At 37.2% G+C, this 20,027-nt stretch overlaps 1 long non-coding RNA gene across 3 annotated transcripts in view; it reads right to left on the minus strand.

The window, feature by feature from the left end:
- Positions 1 to 399: 399 nt before the first annotated feature.
- Positions 400 to 20,027, minus strand: part of LOC133276359 (uncharacterized) — a 51,697-nt gene continuing 32,069 nt past the window's right edge. Inside the window, exons 4-5 of one of the 3 annotated variants that reach the window (XR_009745842.1) lie at positions 6,623 to 6,717; positions 400 to 529 (exon numbers count right to left, since the gene is read on the minus strand). This is a non-coding gene — a long non-coding RNA (uncharacterized LOC133276359). Of the gene's footprint in view, positions 530 to 3,934; positions 3,996 to 5,195; positions 6,718 to 20,027 lie in introns of those variants that run through there. The other 2 variants (XR_009745843.1, XR_009745841.1) reach the window with 2 other exon arrangements.

A 20,027-nucleotide genomic window follows, 5' to 3' on the forward strand; every position in this document is an offset into this window, starting at 1 on the left:
TAATGGTTTTAAAGCTGCGGCATTCAGGGTTAGCTCCACAAGAAAGGCATTCGTTAGATGATCCTAATGCTGACTGCCATTCTGCTAAGCATTTATATAAGTCATGCAGCTACAGAGAAATTTCTTCTATGAAACTATGAAACATCAAACTATGTCAGATACAGAAATTTCTGCACAAAGATATCTAAAATATAGCAAGGCACTTTTTTTCAGTTTGAACTTCTCAAAGTCTTCTGAACTCTGACAGTTCTATACTGTGTACAGTAATCACAAGTTTAATGGGTTAGAGGAAACTTCAGGCAATTTACCATGACAAGTCCCGTTCTGTTCCTTTTTCGGCGAATGTTGTAGTGTTTCAAAGAAAGTGGAGCAGCTGTAATAGGAGAAACTGTGAAAAAGCTTAGCCCAGCAGCACAGAATACCCTTCAGCTTGAGTCTCAGGCTTCTAGGATGTTAGAGTACGTGAAGTGAATCTCTAGATGAAGTGCTGTGGATAAATGATATTCCACAAACTACTCAGTCATGATGGCTAAAAAAAAACAAAAAACATTTTCTTGTGAATTCATAATAAATTAAGACTGTGCATGCTGCCAGCAACTGCAGTTCTGGTCACGAGTGGTAACTCATTAACTGAGTAGTTAGTTAGGTGTTTTTTATCATGCATGCCCTAAATGTCTTTCCTGACACCTTTGAAAATACTGGCCTTGCATCACAAATCTCCTAAAACCTGTTTTGAAACACTTACTGATATGAAAGCTCCCCATTGATTTTAATGGGATTTGGATCAGCCCCATGAATAATAGGGAAAAGCTGTTATTTCTTTCATATAGGTTATCACTGGGAAGCAAAGAAAATTCCCTTCATGCACAGTGTGCTTGTATTGCTTGGTCTTTAGCCCTCCTTTAGATGGCATTTTATTGTCTGGTATCAAAGCAGAGTTCAAAAGAAGAGAAACAAAACAAAATGGAAAAGCTCATAGGAAAAAAATTATTGAAGCACAAAATAATCTCAGATTCACTTTTATTTCATCACACAGACTTGCATGTGCAGGAATGTGTGTATTGGCAAAGTCTTGAGCTGTCAGGTTTTTCTAAGTTCCGCATAAAATGCCAAAATACATCAAGAAGCATCAGACACCTTCACAGCTTTAGGTACGATTGAACAGCATTGTTTAAAATGTGTAGGGATCAGAACAGGCCATTGGTAGTTCTCCCAAAAGGGAAAACAGTTTATCTTGTTTCTCAGAGGTCTGCGCCAGAGTTTATTGAAGAGCTCTTCTTGCCTTCAGTGAGATCTGGGTTAAGGCTGTGTGAAACAGTTTAAACTATGCAATAACAGCTATAACAGATTCAGCACAAGCGTTTGTAATAGCCTTATGGATGTGCTCTGCTGTCACTCCTTAAGTAGTTATAACAACAGACATGGAAATTTCTCTTTAATTTGAGATTAAAGATAGAGATACCAAACCAGCTATAGTGACGTACTACTATAATTTCTGCGTCTGTCATTTGAAAGACATGAAAAATTATGTTAATAGGTAAGTAAAAGATGGTAAATGAATGCAAATATACAGAAGTTAATGGTAGCCCAGGAGAAGCTCCAATAAAAGGAAGAGAAAAAAAAAACCAACCATATTTCACTCAAATGCATGAGACAAGAATTCAGTCAGCACTTTATTTACAGTATTCTTTATTTATGTTTAAAAGCTTTCTATTTAACGCAGATTTAAAACAGGGCTTTCTGTACCATATTTCATAATACTGCAGCTTAATCAGCATCACAAAGTGCTATAATGCATTTCTTATGTCAGTGGCTATTCCTGATTCCTACCTGGATATTTTCTAAGGAAAATTCCTATTTAAGGAATTTTATTTTACATCAAGACATTTCAGTAAGTAGTTTCTCTCCAGCTCTAAAAGCTATTTGTTTATAATGGAACAAACATATGGTAGGGTGGAGAAGCTAAAGATGCGGGCTTCCCTCCTCCCCTCTCTCCCCACACAGGTGGCTCTCTAATTCCGGACACTATCCTAGAAAGCCAAATTGTTCTGTGTAATGTGCCTACTGATACAGATTTAGGAGCTAGCAACTGTCTCACAAGCTGTTTGCCTGGGGGCAAACAGATTTGCCTTCAAAGGTACCTGTGTGAGTATATATACAAAGCAATCCTGCAAATAGTGAGAAAAGGAAATTAAATCCTTCTGGAAATACTCACTTCTGTCTGTGGCCATACACCTGAGCTGTCCCCCTGTGCAGTGCAGTTGCCACATCGCTGGGGAATGGTAATGCTGTGCTCAGAGCTGGGGCCTGTTGACACTTGTACACACGCCAGCTTCCACTGACGTGCATTAACGTCCGTCCCTGGAGGAACAGGTGGGAGAGCTCAGCACACATCAACAGATGATTCCCAGGATAAAACTAGTGGTGGATGGTCCTGAGCCTGACACCATTGCTGAGACCTGAGGAAGCTTAGGGCCTGTAGGAAGACAGACTTTCATGCCCTGGGGGCGCAATTTTGGTCTTCATTAACTCAGCATTTTGTTTTCTTTCTTACACTTGCTTTATTAACTTTAAAATGTACAGGTGTTTGATGATATGTTATTCATAAAGGATTAGTTAAGATCTCCATCTGGACCTTTCCAAAGCATACAAATCTGGGCTCAACAGAGCAGATGCAGGTGCTGGCTTTCTGAGGCAGAGTAAGCAGCAATCATATCTTTCTTTAGCCCCTCTGGGCCTTTCTAAACACTCATTTCCCACAGCAGAAATAAGGTTATCCATCTTTGCACCCTAGACCCTTGTAAACAGTGCTGAGCTGCCTAACCCAGAGAGAGCACGTGTTTTCTCACTGCTTTGACCTCATGAGTTTTTTGGATTTTCACGTCTTCTTTAACAAGGAGGTCAGTAAATTGGTGTAGGTAAAAAAACATGTTTGATGTATGTAGATAAACAGGACCAAGGCAGAAGCAAGTGACTTGGCCTGGGAAAATGCAACTTTATAAATTGTTAGAAAGGTCCCAAGCACAGTCTTTGCCTCCATCCTACCTTCTCAAGCAATGTTAGGGTGTGATTTAGGGGAAAGTGTCAGACAGACGCTCTTCCCAGCAGTCTCTCTTTTGAAGAGCAAGGTTATTCCTCTATGTCAGCTAGAGCCATGTCACATCCAATTAATGAATGTCTCACATTATTTACTAACACTGATGTAGCCACAAGTATATTATGTCTTTGTCAGCTTTCTCATGATTCCTAGTCAGTCTTCTCAATTGGTCAAATCTATGGTATGTAAGTCCAAGAAATATGTTAAAAAGGTTAAACAAAACAAAACAAAACAAAACAAAAAAAACAAAAAAAAACCCACAAAAATGAAGATTAAAGGAAAAAAGAAGAAGAACTAAAAAAAGGCTAAAAAAAAAAAAAAAAGGCTAAAAAGAAAAAAGTGCCAGGATCTAAGACCCACAGAAGTGGAAAGTCAATCCACACTACAAAACCCAGTCCCTAGCAGCTCAGTAGGAGCCTTGGGTGAAGTTTCATGCAGAAAAAATTAAAAGATAACTGTTGTCTGTAAACATATAATTGACCACATATAAGCCCAAAGTTTTTATTAAAGTTATTATTAAAATTATATTTATTCATCTTTGTACTAAACACCACCATCCTAACAGTTACCTACACTTGAAGGTAACTATATCAGGGTCCAACGCTGTGTAATCAATGGCAAGAGACAAATGCCTCTAGAGGCTGATCTGCAGAACCTGAACTAGCAGCCTGATAATTACCAGAGTGAAATACAATAACTACCTTGTACAGGGCCTTGCAAAATCCTCTCTAAAGTAGGAATTCTTCCCCACTTTTTCTCCCCATGAAGGGCCTTTTTTTTTCAAAAAATCATTTCTGATTTGTGTATAAATCAGGTTTCACCTTCTGCTCCTAATCCGTATTTACGGAATTAGCTCTATACAAATGAAGGCAGTACAGTTTCAGGTGAGGAAAGGAACCTGGAAAAAAGAGATCATTAATAATATTTATTGAAACATTAATTCACAGCAAACACTAATTTGCGGTGAAATGTTCAAGAGTAATTATTGATAAAGAAAGAAAAAGAATCCTTCTCAAAATCTCTGATTGTAGTATCAAGGCCTTATAATCTACCCTGTATGTTCTTAAATGACAAAGATATCTTTGTGTGGTTAAAGGTTAAAAGCTGGTAGGTGAAGAAGTTCATTGCTGGACTACACAAAATGTAACTTTTTGTATCTGAATTTTCTCATGAATGTGCTGGAATGTCTTATGCAATGGATACATAAAATTAACAGAGAATTTATATTCAAATAATATTATTAAATTTCTCCCCCCCCCCACTTTTTTTTTTTTGAGTGGGATTTTGTATTTCTAGTAATATGTGCAAACACAGATAAAACATCTGACTTTCTTTTTGGCCAGGATACAGACATATGAGTCATGGAAAGCAAGATTTATTGGTCTACCAGAAACTTTTAGTTTAAATTTTCTCCTGTCAAATTCTTTCAAAGAAACTGAATCTGCATGTATTTGCACATAACCATGAAAAGTGCAGCTCACTCTTTGACTAATTCAATTTGAAGCCTTTTTGCTGAGGTTCTGGCCTGTGGCTTTGCTCTAATAGACACAAATCTTGTGTTGATTTAGATAAGTCTCCTGTTTGATTTACTACTTTAATGTATCAGAGATAAACAGCTACAATATACTCCTTGCAGGACTTCAATATATATTCCAATTATTGTCATGTTGCTTCGAAGTGTGAGTTGACACATAGCCTCTTCTAAAAATTGTGCATTGAACCAGACATTTGAACAAGATGTGTTTGAGAACCACAAGAAAATAAGAGTTAAATAATGAGATGGGTGGCTGATCTGTGAAATTGGCATTTCTTTCAGTGGAACTTGAAGGGACAATAAGACCAGTATCACAGAGCAGCAAGAGAAACTCCTAAGACCAGGTTTCTTGCCAAGGGGACAACCCCATTACCATCTACAAATGGAGCTTTGAAAGCTCTGACATCAAGAGGTCAGCCAGGAGTGTCTTGCTTGTAATAGGGGAACTCATCTGCAGGATCCTCGCCCCCCATCTGGACTGAGGCTTACCCTGTTCCAAGCTAAAATCCTGAAAACTCTAGGGAAGCCTGGAACTGCAGATCTCATAATACCTGGAACCTGGCTGAAGGGCAGACAGATTGGCCATTTTGGCTGGGAACTGTCCCTATTTTCCAGGTAGATCTGCCAAACAGACTAAGTATTTCAGTGTTACAGCTCTGTGGAAGATTTGCTTGATGAAAGAGGCTTTGTCTACATTTAAAAGGACCTAGTAATATGGTGCTTTCTATGGAGATATTCAGCCTTCCAGGGAAGTATTAATTTAGACACAGACACCGGTGAATTTAGACACCTCCTCAGTAGTCTAAATCTGTGTTTGTGCATGTCTTCAACAGTATTTTCAATGAGCTAAGTACATACAGGTCTTTCTTCAGCCACATCCCTAACAGAATCCTTGATGGTAACACAATATTGCAAGATATACTAGAAGCATAACTCTTTGGGTCTTCCGCATGTTTGCAGTGTTGGCATTTATGTGGTCAAAGCACTTCCATGGAAGTAAAAGACCTGAATCCAAAACTTTCATAAACCCATGGAGGTTTCAATCCTATTTGTTGACATAGAAAAATAATCACCAGACTAAAAAGTATAAGCATTTAAGAGGTTTCCACAACCTTACACCAACAAGTCATAAACTCAAAAGGAGAAAATTGTTAAAAGGTGCCTGGATCTACTAAAGAACTTAGAGCATTAGCTTGGATTGAAGCAGCAGAGGGTTCTGCTGTGTATTGAGCATCCCATACTTTAAAAGGCCTTTTCTGTTAGCATAATAATGATTTCACTTAGCCTTTTGTTGAAGGAATTTGAATTAAAAAGAGATTAGAATTCTGCCTAGTATAGCAAAGTTATAAGAAACCACTCTGATTTGGGGAACCTCCAAATTTTGTCTGGTTTTGGAATTCTTTGGTTTTTTTTTTGAGGGGGAGGGGGTTATTTCTGCCTTTACTATTGAAGGTACTCTGTTCTCTCTCATTCAGATCCTTAACATCAGGAGGACTTTAAAGCAAACCTGCTATTCAAATATTCACACAGATACCTGTTTGCATGATTGTTCGTCACGTTTTCACATTCTGGAAATACTCTTGTGAACAAATATTTGCTTTTACAACAGTTCTCAAAGGATGAATAAAAGAACTTAGGAACATTATCAAAGGAAATACATGTGGCGCCTTGTACATGAACATTTATGATCACATTTTTGCAGGACAGAGCCAATGCTAATATGGTTTCAGTATGATGTACAAAAGTGAACTTCAGGAGAATCAAAGGTATGCATTTATGAGCAAGCAGCAGAACATCATTGTTCTTGCAGAGTTCCCTGGATGATCTCCTAGCCTGCTAAACTCTCCTACTTTCTGGCATCAAAAGTCATTTCATATGTGCAGGTATTGCTCCATTCTGTACTTTCATCTTATTTTCAGGACATAAGTTTTCTTTTTTGCTTGGAGTGTTTGTTGAAAGCAAACAGGAATAAAAACTGACATAAACTTTACCCAACAACAGTCCAGTGCAAAGTCACCAAATTCAAGAGAACAACTTGTCCTGATTCAGAGGGCTTCCAGCCAGCTGCTGATGGCCTATACTGTATCTGAAACAGATTAGCGGTACAATTTACAGTGTAAGAACTATGCCAGTTTTCTCTTATCTCTTTTAATAAAGTTGAATGCTCCAGAGGAAATGTTCAAATTCAGATATTAAGTTTCATCCAGACTAAAGGTAAGATCTGAGATCTTGCCTTTGGAGACCGCATACCTAGCCAGTAAAGTTAGAGACACGCTTAATGGATTGTGATATTGCCTAGTCCTGGTAAAGTTTGCAGAATTAAGAAGCCTCCCAGTACTGATACTCTCCTTTGACAGCAGAGGGAGCATTTCATCCAGTAACTCGTTTGTTCTCATATGTTCTCATGCAGATTCCAGCAATATTTAATAAATAAATACATTACTGAACCCAAATATCTCTAATCAGGCAGGTAGCCTGTGGTTGGATAACTGCAAAACAAAGTACAGTAGCTGGAAAAACCACACAATGTAAGAAACCCAAAAGGTGTTAATGGTGGAGGAACTATTCTTTCTTGAGAGATAATTTCCAAAAGAATCCAAATTACTGAAAGAAAATATTTTTTTCCCTACTGGAAAAAAAGAGCATGAGAAAAAAAGGGAGTAAGGAAAATCTCCAAAGCTCAAATTTATTCCCTAAATTTTATTAAGGCCTGGCTTCTCAGAGCTGCCGTGAGTTTTTTCAGACATGTTTCTGTTGAAAACCCAAGCTATTTTATTACTGAATCTGAGCCTTGAGCTGGTGGGGCATAGGGGAGTCTGGCAGTAATGCCAAATTTAAAGTATATGTAATTGGCTTGTAACAAGGTGACCTTTAAGGCCTTTTCCAACCCAAACTGTTCTATGATTCTAAGAAATGGGAGTGAGTCACTGACTTAGTTTCAACCTGCATTAGGGTAACAGGTAAAAAGGGCATTGACAGAACCTAAATGTAGTAGCTCTGATCAGACGATTATGTGAGGTAGCAATTCTTAATTGTAGTTGTTACTTAAGGAGATGTTTCTCAATTTTTCAACAGTATTATATCCCTGTCTCCAGCCATATCTGTTTAGAAAAATAATTACTGAATACATTAGCAAATCTACCCTGTATACTGCAGCTACAGCACTGGCAGTAGTAGCTATTCCATAAGCTTTCCTGACTGGAAAGTTTATTGATCATCTGAGTGATGTTTGTTTCTTTGAATACTCTTTTAATTTTTCCCTTAACCTTTGCTCAGGCAAACTCTAATACTTCAAAAGAAATTTTACTGAATGAAGAACACTTGTCTCGAGGTGAAACTAGTAACTTTGATTCAACTACCCTATGACCTGATTAAAATCAGGCTGCATTCATATGTCAAGCTAAGCTATGAGATTTAAAAATAAACAACTCTCCCTGTAAAATCATTGGGAATTTTGCCTGTTCAGAGGTGATCATAAACATGAAAACAGTTTTAACTGTTCATTAGCTTAGGCTTCAGGCCTGAGTCAAAATCAGGCAACATTTTGAGCAAAACTTGCGCTACAGCCTGTCTTCAAGGGATACATAGTGTTTCAGACGCCAAGGAGAGCTATGGAAGTATATAGTATGATAGGAGATAAAATGCATTTTTAGGGTTTTAAAAACTCCACATTTGATCAGAAATAAGCTGAAAGCAATGTTTGAGCTGAACCTTGCTCTCTGAAAATGAATTGGTACAGTTTGGTTAGAAATTTCATTTAGGGTTCAGGGACTCTTACCCAGTACTTTTTGTAATCAGGCTACTTGATCAGCACAGCTATGGATGAAGATTTAGGTGGGCCTGATACCTCACTGATACCTCAAATCTCTCAGGTTTAAAATTCTCTCTTCTCTTTATTGTATCAGATTTCTTTTTTCTTTTCTTCTTTCACCCTACCCTGGTTTTAATTGAATATGTTCTCTCAGTTCTTATTTCTATTTGAATCCACATTTCCTAAGCATTGAGATGCTTGGCTAGGAACATATTTGAAATGAGGTGGACTTGAACCTGTAAGTACTGTAAATAGAAACAGAAGGTCTCACAAGTATGTTGCAGTGCCGAAAGAACTGTGTGATTTCTGAAATTATGCCTTTTTACAGCAGTTTTATAGGTTCACTAGCCTAACTACTATCATTTTTCATGAAGAAAATTTTCTAAGTAGAAATAACTATGTTCCTGGCAACCGCTTGAACTACTAGAATAAGATAAATATTAAAGATTGCCTTAAAAAAATAAAAAATAAAATATTTTTTATATTTGTTATTTGAATTTTGCAGGCACTTGTAGGACCCCTGTGGCTAACCTTTAATTCCATATTTGTCCATCCCTATTCAAAATGAAGTGTGGAGAGAAGTTGTTTTATTTTGAGTAGGCAATATGCAGACCCTAAAATTTGTGGCAGGCACATGCTGGGTTATTTTTATTAAAGAAACTCCAGAATCCATGGCATTTTATCAAAAATGCTTATCCTTGCACATTCTTAGAGCTAAAATTAAAAGAAACAGGACAATGAAGCCAGCAGCTAAGATACCTGTCTAGAAAGGAGACTACAACGTCCAGCAAGTGGTAGGAACAGGTCCAAGTCCTGTCCTACTTACACCTATTTGATTTAATGGGATTGCACTTGTATAAATGAGAGAAGAGCTTGGTTTGTAAACTTCAAAAGGCTCACAATAGCAAACAGGGGGAAAAAAAGAAATGCAAAAGCAAACAACACCATGTGGAATGAATCTGAGACATCCCATCCCAGTAAGAACACTCAGCAGTCTATTTTATTTATTCAGGTCAAAGGAAGACTGTGAGATATGTAGACTATGTGAGGATAGGGTGTGAAAGTGAAAATGTTCAAATAAAAGCATTACTTTGGCACTACTGCTGAGATTAATGTGGGTTATAAAAAGAGTACATCTGAGACTGGCACTGAAACTCTTGATAACTAAGCAGGTTCACAGGGATGAACTTATTATGACAACCCTAATATTGAGGGTTAAGAAAATATAAAATCAGGTCTTATATTTTCATATGAAGTAATCATGTTTCACTGGAAGGGTTTAATTTAGAGAGAATGATGAGTTTTGAAAGTGAACAGAAATCTGGTTTCTGTTGTTTGGGTTTTTAACAACAACAACAATAATAACAGTAATAGAAAAAGCAAAACAAAAATAATAGCAAAGGGAAAAACTTGGCTTTTTCAGTTCAATTTTAAAAAGTACTTAATGGATACTAAGCCTTTATGACCTATATCACCTATGCATAAATGGTCCACACTCCTATTACCTTTTAAGTATGAAAACTGACTCTCTAAGGCTTCTGAAAGCTGAAATGAATTTTTAGGTCAAAGCTGCAGAAAATCTACTTGCTCAGTACAGTGCAGCTCTGTAATCACAGGATCACTCCCTCCTTTTCTGATTGTTGAAGAGCAACTTCTGCTTCTGAAAACCTCCCTAGAGGCTCAGTTACTGGTATGAAGAGTTCAGAGGGGAAGAAAGGTGTCCAAGGCAGAATTGTACTCAAGGAAGTGTCAGTTCCACTTCAGGATTCAGCAATCCTAAAACCATCAGCAGTATGCTCCAAACAATATCTTTCAATGTTCAACTTCTGGTTTTCAGCTGGTTCTTGATGTTTTTTTGTGTTAATGGAGTAAATTATTCCCTTCCAGAGAGCTACTCATTGCATCTGTCACAGTATTTTTACAGGTCAGATGACTCACCTTTTGAGGTTTGTATTTCCTGTGTGTTAATTACAGAGGCAGCCTAGGGTGACTAGCTCAGACACAGTTACTTTAGACATTTTAAGTGGGAGGAATGCCCAGTTTTGACCTCAGGTACTGAAAAATACCTTGTTGAAACATACATAAAATTTACTAATTTGCTTTTCTTTTTCAAGAAAAGTACACAGAAGTATAGCTGACCTGAGTTATTTACTAGTATATGCACAGGTTTTGCTATATTTATCCATTTCTCATTCATTTCTGTGCATGAAACTAATCTAGATGAAGTGGATAATAACCACAGACCAAAAGGGAGGTGCAATTATGTCATGAAGTTTATAGCAACTCGTGAAGAGACAAAAGCCTCTGAAGAGACCTATATAGATAATCCTCCTTATGACTCACAAGCAAGTTGCTTAATCTGAGGAAATACATAGCATGTGTAGAACCTATTTATAATAGGATCATCCTGCAAATATTTTTTAAGTTGTTTCAGCTAACTGAACTTTAAAACCATTTAGAGCCTCTCTGCCAACTGGAGGTTAGAGTAAAGTTCTGTTCATAAGATGGACACTTGTTTTGGCATACAATGCTTGTGTTTATGGAAGAATCTTATAATGTTGAATTCTTTTACATTTCTCAAACTATCAGAACATTAATTTCATTGGAATGGGTCCCATCCCTTCCTTCCAGAGAGGTAATAGCTCCAAAACATGTATTACTGGGAATATCTGATTTATCTTCAGGTAGTACAGAAGCTCTTTTTTTAATATTTTGATTTGGAAACACCTTATTCTTTATACTTTACTAAAAATTAATTCAAATGGTAGCAAAAGTCTTTTCTTTGATGCATCAAGGAAAATATCTGTTTCTGTTTCTACACTGAATGCATCTTTTCCTTAAGTTAAGTAGGTACTACACTTGACAAAACAATAATGTGGGAAACTATTTGGAAAATCTTAGTTAAAATTAAGATGTGATATAATTTGAAAATGCTTTGTAAGGTAGTGTAAGTTATGTTAATTTAGTTTCCCTATATTTTCACCTCAGAAATTGGGTAAAAATTAAGGAAAATCCAAAGTAAATTTGTTTTATTAGGTGCTTCCTGGAACAGTAAATTGAAGGAGGGAAAGCTTAGCTAAGTCTAGGGTTATAAAAAAATTATTTAAACATGCCACTCAGATGCTACCCAAAGGGACTAGAGAGGCCTGAGAGGTGAGCTCATGCAAACCTCAAGTTCAACAAGGCTAAGTGCAAGGTCCTACACCTTGGTTGGGGCAATCCTGAGCACAAATACAGGCTGGACACAGACTGGATTGAGAGCAGCCCAGAGGAGGACCCAGGAGTGTTGGTTGATGAGAAAATCAGCATGACCTGGAAGTGTGCTCTTGCAGCCCAGAAAGGGCTTTAGATGCTGGGCTGTGTCAAAAGAAACGTGACCAGCAGGTTAAAGGAAGTGGTCCTGACCCTCTGCTCTTGTGAGACCCCACCTGGAGAACTGCATTCAACTCTGAGGCCCCCAACACAAGAGAGACATGGACCTGTTGGAGAAGGTCCGGAGGAGAGTCATGAAGATGATCAGAGGGCTGGACACCTGCTTCTCTGAAGGCAGGCTGAGCTAGTTAGGTTGGTTCAGCCTGGAGAAGAAAAGGCTCTGGGGAGACTTTAGAGCAGCTTCTAGTGACTAAAGGGGGCCTGCAAGAAAGCTGGAGAGAGACTTCTAACAAGGGGATGAAGTGACAGGACAAGGGGAAGTGGCTTTAAACTGAAAGAAGTTAGATTTAGATCAGATGCTAGGAAGAAGGTCTTTTCTGTGAGGGTGGTGAGGCACTGGCACAGGTTGCCTAGAAAACCTGTGGCTGCCCCATTCCTGGCAGTGTTAAAGGCCAGGCTGGATGGTGCTTGGAGCAACCTGATCTAGTGGAAGGTATCCTTGCCCAACTCAAACCATTCTGTGATTCTATGATATTCTCTATTTAAATAAAGTTAAATAAATGTAATCAGTGAAATTAAATATCCTTCCTCCAAAAATCCCAGAACTACTTAGCCTTTAAAATTTACAAGATGAGACTTTCCATCCACCAGCTTCGCATGAGCTTAAAAGAAAACATCTGCAAAATATGAACTCTTTATTAATAAAATTAGAGCTCTTCCATAGTGCTACTAGACACCTTTTTAGTGAGTCCTATTTTTGTTATTACTCTCTATATTTGCACAATTATCCATGACCCTGAAGACATGTGGAACTGCTGTAAGTTAAAGAAGGTATTTCTTCTGTATTCCTTAATTTTTTTTAGACGTACACACTGGCAATTTTTTTTGCTAGGTATTGTATACACACAATGACTTGGTATTTGCATCATTAATGTATAATTGATTCTTCATTTTCTGACTTATTGGGGGTTTCACTCAATTTTACATTTTTATTAACAATTTTATGTGCAACATTTGTCATGTTTATCTCTTTTAAAATTAAATCTAGCAAAACTTTGGTGAAAGTGTGGGAGAGACAACATGCTAAAAGTACCTTTCTTCCTGCAAGAATTAAATTTTACTACATGCAGACACTTCTACACTGGCATGTATATTACCACCTACTCATGATATGGATGAGGAGGAATAAACATTCCTCTATAAAAAAGTTTGAATTGTCTTTGTTCCTAAGACTGAAGTAATTCTACAGACATTCTAAAATTAATTAGATTAAATCTAGTGTCTCATCTTGACACATAGCTATTATTTATGGTTACAGTTTCATTAAGATTGAGAACAACTGAAATATATCACATTGCCATCATGGGAAGAACAAAAATGTCCCTCTTGGCTTAAAGGATAAATGATGCAATGCTCATTAATATAAGGCCCACGCTACTAACCATGGGTGGAATGTCATCTTCAAGCACTTTGAAATCACGATTATGATCATGATTATTTTTACAGGTTAAAACAGTATGAAGAAACTCATGCTGATTTTGATCATTCCAGACTGGTTAAAACATATTAGTATTCGTGGTCTTCCTGGATCTTTACTTGCCTTCATTCTCTCAGCACTGAAGGGGTAAAACAAGTATATCTGAAAAAAATATTTAGAGCCAGGCATAAAAGAAATGGTTTGGTTACTGCAAGAATAAAAACACATTCTGAGCTCAAGTCTGAATAGAAAACTACTTAGGCTTCTTAGGTAGAAATCTTGAAACAGAGACACAAAGATTATTTGAAATATTTTTTGCCTCTGACTTAAAATAGTCTTGTCCTCCTTGGAGCAAATACCTTGGATAATCTGCTTCTCACTTAAGTTCAGCGGGAGTGACAAGTGGGAAAATAGCATTCAGAAACGAGGTTACATGCAAACTTTATTTTTATAGTAAATTAGGGTACCTTTATTCATATCATACTACTTACTTGACCACGTGAGTATCAATATGTATCTTACCTACTAGATGAGGCTGCTCAATTTCAAAGCATCCTCACAAGCAGAAGTCCTTTGAGGCAGACAGCTGAGTAAATAGACAGGAATTGTCTAGCAGACTAACTACTGACTAGTAGACCACTGGTTAGTAGCCACATTTGACCCATGCAAACACATGGGTCAAAGAAAGGGACTCTTTATCAGGGACTGTAGTGATAGGACAAAGTTAAACAGGGAAGATTTAGGTTAGATATGAGGAAGAAATTTACTGTGAGAGTGGTGAAGCACTGGAGTAGGTTGCCCAAAGCAGTGGTAAAAGCTTCATCCCTGTCAGTATTCAAGGCCAGGTTGGAACAGAGCCTTGGGTGACATGATTTAGTGTGCAGTGTCCCTGCCCATGGCAGGGTGGTTGGAACTATATGATCTTAAGGTCTTTTCTAACCCAAACCATTCTATGATTCTATGATTTGATTAATACATGACTTATTGCTCAAGCTGAAAAAAAACTCTTGCCATTTAAAGGGGGCTAAGAACTAAGATAGATATATATGTTCCTTTCTGTGGTATTTTTGTGCATGGCTGGGGCAGAGGGGAGGTATGCCAATAAAAGCTTAGTTTGTTCCATGATCCCAGTCAGACCAAAGGAGGTCACATACAACTTCCGTGTGGCAGTCAGATTTTGGCACTTCAAAATCAAAATAATCTTCCTAATAATCCAGTGCTGGCACCAGCAGAGTATATTCAGGGATCTGCTATGAGTCAAATTGATTAAATGTCTGACAGAGGTAAATGCTGTACCTTCTTAAATGCTGTTAATTGTAGTAGACCTTTCTGTAGCAACAGTCTTTAGTAGCAGATATTTCAGAAATATGCCTGCAAAACAAATTGTGACCACATATCAAACAGGAAAGGAATATCACATGTAACCTGGAAGACTGCCTGATCTTCCTCCAGTCAAATTTGGACCCCTGCTGCAGCAGAGAACAGAAGCCCCTCTGGTTTGGCATGCTTGTCTGCCTCCATGTTAAAACTAAGATTTTTTAACCACACAACTATGACCAAAATTCAAAGGCCCTTTCAATGATTATAACACTTTGTTCTTGTTATACCCTTTTGCTTGACCCAGTGTGTGCTTTATCTTAAATAATTTTCCTCCTACTATCATTTCTTCTTTTTATATATATATATATATATATTTATGAGTAGAAAATATTTCTTTTATTCTCTTTCTCTGTTAAGAATCTCAGCTCCTTAAGCCTCCTCATATAGGACAGGATCCTTCTTTCCTAATATCCCAGAGATGTGGCTTGAATTCATTTTCTTGAAGACAGAAAATTTTTTGGACATCATAGTCACTCAGTTGTTAGATGGTAATTCCAATCTTCCTCTTTAATGTTGTTGATTCCTGATACCTACTGCTTTACATTAATGTGCTCTTAATCGGGTTTTGATTTTCTAATAAGAACTTTAAATCAGATTCCTCTAAAGGCTATAAACTGATATATTACCTTCAAATCCTTTTTCCAGCTAGACACTATCTTTCTCAATCACTGTCTTTCTTGAGCCATCCCTTTGCTCAACGTTCAGTTCCCCTGCGAATCCCTATCTTCTCCAGTTTCACAAGAAATTTCCTCTGTACCATTGCATGAAATCCTTTACCAAAGTACAGAGAGACAGAAGCTGCAACATTTCTTTTGGCTTGGAAAAGGGTTTCCTTCTCAAAGAAGTTACCTTTTCAAAAATCTCTAAGATTTATCTGTGGGAAACACATGTTGAAGTTTACCTCATTTATTATTGTCTCATGTCTTTAATTATTACCTTCATCCACAGCTTGCTATAATATCTGCATGCAGTTGAGAAACACATCTAAATAGAGCTTCTTTTCTCTTTCACCAGTCCCATTAGACATTACGATTTCTGATATGACTGTTTCATTAAATACTCCTTGGTCCTTGATCTGTGATTTCATAGCCAGTTGTTTTAAAATTATGGAGTGAGTTTATTCTGGCTTCCCAGTTGGGAACATTTTACCTCTTTAGATTTTGCTGCTACTCAAGTGTTGTTTTCATTTTCACATTCTCATTTTCATTTGTGTTTGATTCTGTACACAAACATAATTATTCTCCCTGAAACTTGATGTTAAGTATTCATGTATCTTTGGGTCTATAATGGATTGTCCTAATGTTCAAAGTCAGCATGCTGTATAGCTCTTCTCCCTTTCTGCTCCTGGAGTCCTTGCATGGCAGAAAAATAAAAGTAGTTTTAATTTACTGTAGCAATATGAAAATTCAGTGAAGTACAGGCTAATCTCTGATTAGTGCTAGCTATGAATAATGAGACATTTTGTATTACTTCTCATGCTTTTCTTCTTTGTTAATTCCAGTAATTACAGTTCTTTGCTGCACACATATATATCCAGCCTTAACATCAACTTCAGACATTCTTTCTCCTTCATTTATCCTGAGATCTGAGAGATTTACTCCTGCCTAAATTACTTTATCCAGTACTATCAAAACCTTTGCTTCACAGTCTAATTTTCTGTCTCTGCTGTTTCCACCTCCTCTTCCCTGCTTGTCCTATGGTCTGAATGAACCTAAAAAAAATGTATATTCTGATCACCTCTACATACATTTAATGTTGTTCTTGGCTTCAGCTCTACCAAACATCTTTTCAGCATCTCATCTCCTTTCGTTTGATCTGTCATTTCCATTTTTATTGTCCTATCTTTGTTATCTTTACAGATTAGTTTATTTTTAACCCTTCCTTATTTTTCCCTCACATTTCTCTCCACACATTCAAAGTTTCTTTTCCATTTCATTGTCTTAACTGTAGCTGAAAGATCTGAACTATTTTATTGGTATTAATAATGAAAGTGTAACTGTGATAACTTGAATTACAATACAGGCTAGCTGCCTTAGAGCATTTCTGAAATCACTGGTGGGTTTAAGAGGCCTAGAGTCTGCACTTCCATGTCTGATTTCAGCCATTATCTAAACTAGCCACATTAGAAGCCCTATGTCTAGACTTCCCTAGACTAACACCAGAAAAAAAAAAAAGTTTCTGATTTCTGTATATGTTACAAAGGAAGCACTGCATAATTTTTCTTACCAACGTGTTTCCTTACTCTTCTTCAAGAAGTCATAAATATCACTTAAATTATGTCATTAAGTCAAATGAAGTGAAATATGAAAGTATGCAAAAACTAGTCTCTGTACACAATTTTAGATTAAAAAAAAAGTAATATTTCAAATTTCAGAAATAAACCTATAGACCTTTTCATAATAAAACTTACTTCTCAACCCTAGAAAAGATACAGGAATTAGGAATAACACTGGAGTCAAAGGTTTGTTTCTTCACTCTACATGATATATGTGAAAAACTTTGTCCTGGGTTCAGCAGCAGCAGTCAATTTTTCTCCTTCTTGGTAGCTGGTGCAGTGCTGTGTTTTGACTTTCAGCCTGGCATCAGAGCTAATAACAATGATGTTTTGGTTTGGCCAAGGACTTTGTGAGCCTCATGCTCTGCCAGGGAGGAGGGGAAGCTGGGAGGAAGAAGAGACAGGACACCTGACCCAAACTGGCCAAAGAGGAATTCCATAGCACGTCATGCCCAGGATGTAACTGGGAGTTACCCGGAAGGGCTGGGAGGACTTGAAGGCTGGAGGAGGTATCGGTTGGTGCTTGGTCGGGTTGGGGGGGGTGAGTTATTGGTCGGCTGGTGATAAGGTGTTGTATTCTCTTCCTTTGTTATTCCCTTTAGCATTATTATTATTGGTGGTAGCAGTAGTGATTTGTGTTATGCCTTAGTTACTAAACTGTTCTTATCTCAACCCCTGGGAGTTGCATTCTTTTCGGTTCTACTCTCCGTCCCTCCAGGAGTAGGGGGAAGGAAAGAAAGAGGGAGGAAAGTGGGGGAGTGAGTGAACAAGCTGTCTGGCTGGGTTTAAACCACGACAGACTTGAATATGAAGCACCAAGTAAATAAATTGGCCACGAGGTAATGGATTTTATAATATTTTTTTTTATATAATAAATTTTATCCCCACATTGAACAATTAAGAGAAAACAAATTTCTGAATAGTGTTGAATTAGTACTCCCCATTCAGCCCTGAATGTAATTTTCCATGGTCCAGATGAACGCCCTTGTCACATGTCTATGTCTATAGACATAAATATTTACTTCTTCTCTCTCCTTCCCTCTCTTTGCCTCTGGGAACATGAAATTATTTACAGAAAATGGGACAGGACCACCAACATAAACTACAGTAAACTCATCAAAGAGAAGTCACAAATCATATTCATGTGGTGATTCAAGTACTTGGCCTGAAATACATCAATCTTCTACGTAAGTCCTTACTCACTTAACCAATAGATCGTGGCAATCCTTTCTTCCCAGTTTTGCCTTCCTTCACGTCCTCCTTTCTTATGTTATTCTGGTACTTGTTTTGACAGATATTACCTCTTGTTTTAAGGAAGATTATCCTGAATAAAAGCATTATTGACATGATTATGATACTTTAGGAAGTGTTGGATTTAGGTAAACAGGATTTTCTATTAAAATTCTTTGGTGGGAAATACCCAGCCAGAAATATTATGAATAACTGAATGGGACTATTCTCAATTAAATATCCATACATGATTTCAGACTGGCAATTGGGCTGTTTGGTGTTTGCTAACTTCAGGCAATTCTCTGAAAGATATTAATCAAATCAGTTAAGTGACTATAATTATTAAAAAAAAACAAACAACAAAGTCAAGGTTATGTTGTAAAGCACTCAGATTATGAAAGGTCACAATTACATTTGCACTTGTTATACTGTTCTAGTTGTCCTATATGTATTGATCACTGTGTAGTCTTTAATTACATAATCTTATGTTATTTATTCCACAGTGATCTTTGGGCAGAGAACGGGGAGTGCTCACTTACTGAGCAGCTAATCAAAATTGTGTATACAGTGTGCAGTGTTTGCAATGTAGCCCAAGTTTGCTGCACAAAACGTAGGAGTTGCAATAAATTATTGAATTCAGTATGTGCTTTGTCATGGCATTCCTCACTATGGCATCTAAGCCTTTTTCATTTATTTACTTGTTTTCACAGTGCCCCTGATGAGGTTGTTGGCTGAGGGAATCAGAAGAAGGTCAGAAAACTTGAAGCTGATGCACACAGTAAATAAAACGAATCTATTAATTTAAGGTTTCTATTAGCAAGGTTTTTTTTTAAGCATATACCATGATACAGCACCTTCATTGTTCAAAACACACAAAGTGCATCTTCAAGTACCAGAAAATAAAGGACAAACACAGAGAAATAAATGCAAAGAGCATAACTAGTAACATTCGAGACAAACCTCACTGAAGTAGGTTTCTAACATTGTTGTCTCTGAGACAAATGCATACAACAGGTTTTCAAGGCAAAATTCAACTATGCTTTGTTTTCCCACACTTAACCTTTGTAATTCACTACTCATTTTTCACATCTGAGGGAAGCAAAATTGGGATGAAACATCAGTCTAGAGCTCTGACTGATTTTGTAATGAAATTGACTCAGTGCTCTGACTAAGACATGGCAACTTTGGAAAACTTAAGTATGTGATTACATGTAAGACTGTGACATATTGAGATTACACAGGAAATGCAAACACTGGAATTCCCTAATTTGGTATTTCCTTATTTTGGAGCACAAATTCTCATGAACGGGACAGGATGAAAGGTCTTTATATTGTTAACGAACTGACTATAAGATGGAAAACTAGTGGTTACTTTTCACAATAATAGGAGATAACCAGTAAAATCCGTCAGAGATCTGTGAAAAAGCTGGTGCTGCTCTATGGAAATTATTTGGAATGGAGGAAAAATGGCAAGTTGACAAAATTTGCAGATGTTTGGGGCACTTAAAGTAAAAGTTGACTGTGAAGATTTGCAGAAAAAACTTGCACCCTAGGTATCTAGGCAAAGAATGTAAGTAAACAGGCATGAAAAAGCAGTCCCAACTTTACTTGTATCAAGAGTAGCTCTGATCTAACTGTTATGATGCTGAAATAAGATACTGAATTATAACAGATGGGAGATATCCTGTGGTTAACAGGAGGAAATCAAAACAAAGAACTTTTGTTATGCCTCTCTAAAAAGTTCAAAGTTGGTTCTTGATACATGGACTTTGATATTGTGTGAAACAGGGAACGGTACAGGAAGAAGACAATCATTTCTTGTTGAGAAGGATGGAAGAGACACCTATCAAA

Source organism: Pezoporus flaviventris, unplaced genomic scaffold, assembly GCF_033815535.1.
Source record: "Pezoporus flaviventris isolate CSIRO_AGI_PZ_B2104156 unplaced genomic scaffold, CSIRO_AGI_Pfla_v1 ptg000045l, whole genome shotgun sequence".
In the NCBI taxonomy this organism is placed as follows: domain Eukaryota; kingdom Metazoa; phylum Chordata; class Aves; order Psittaciformes; family Psittacidae; genus Pezoporus; species Pezoporus flaviventris.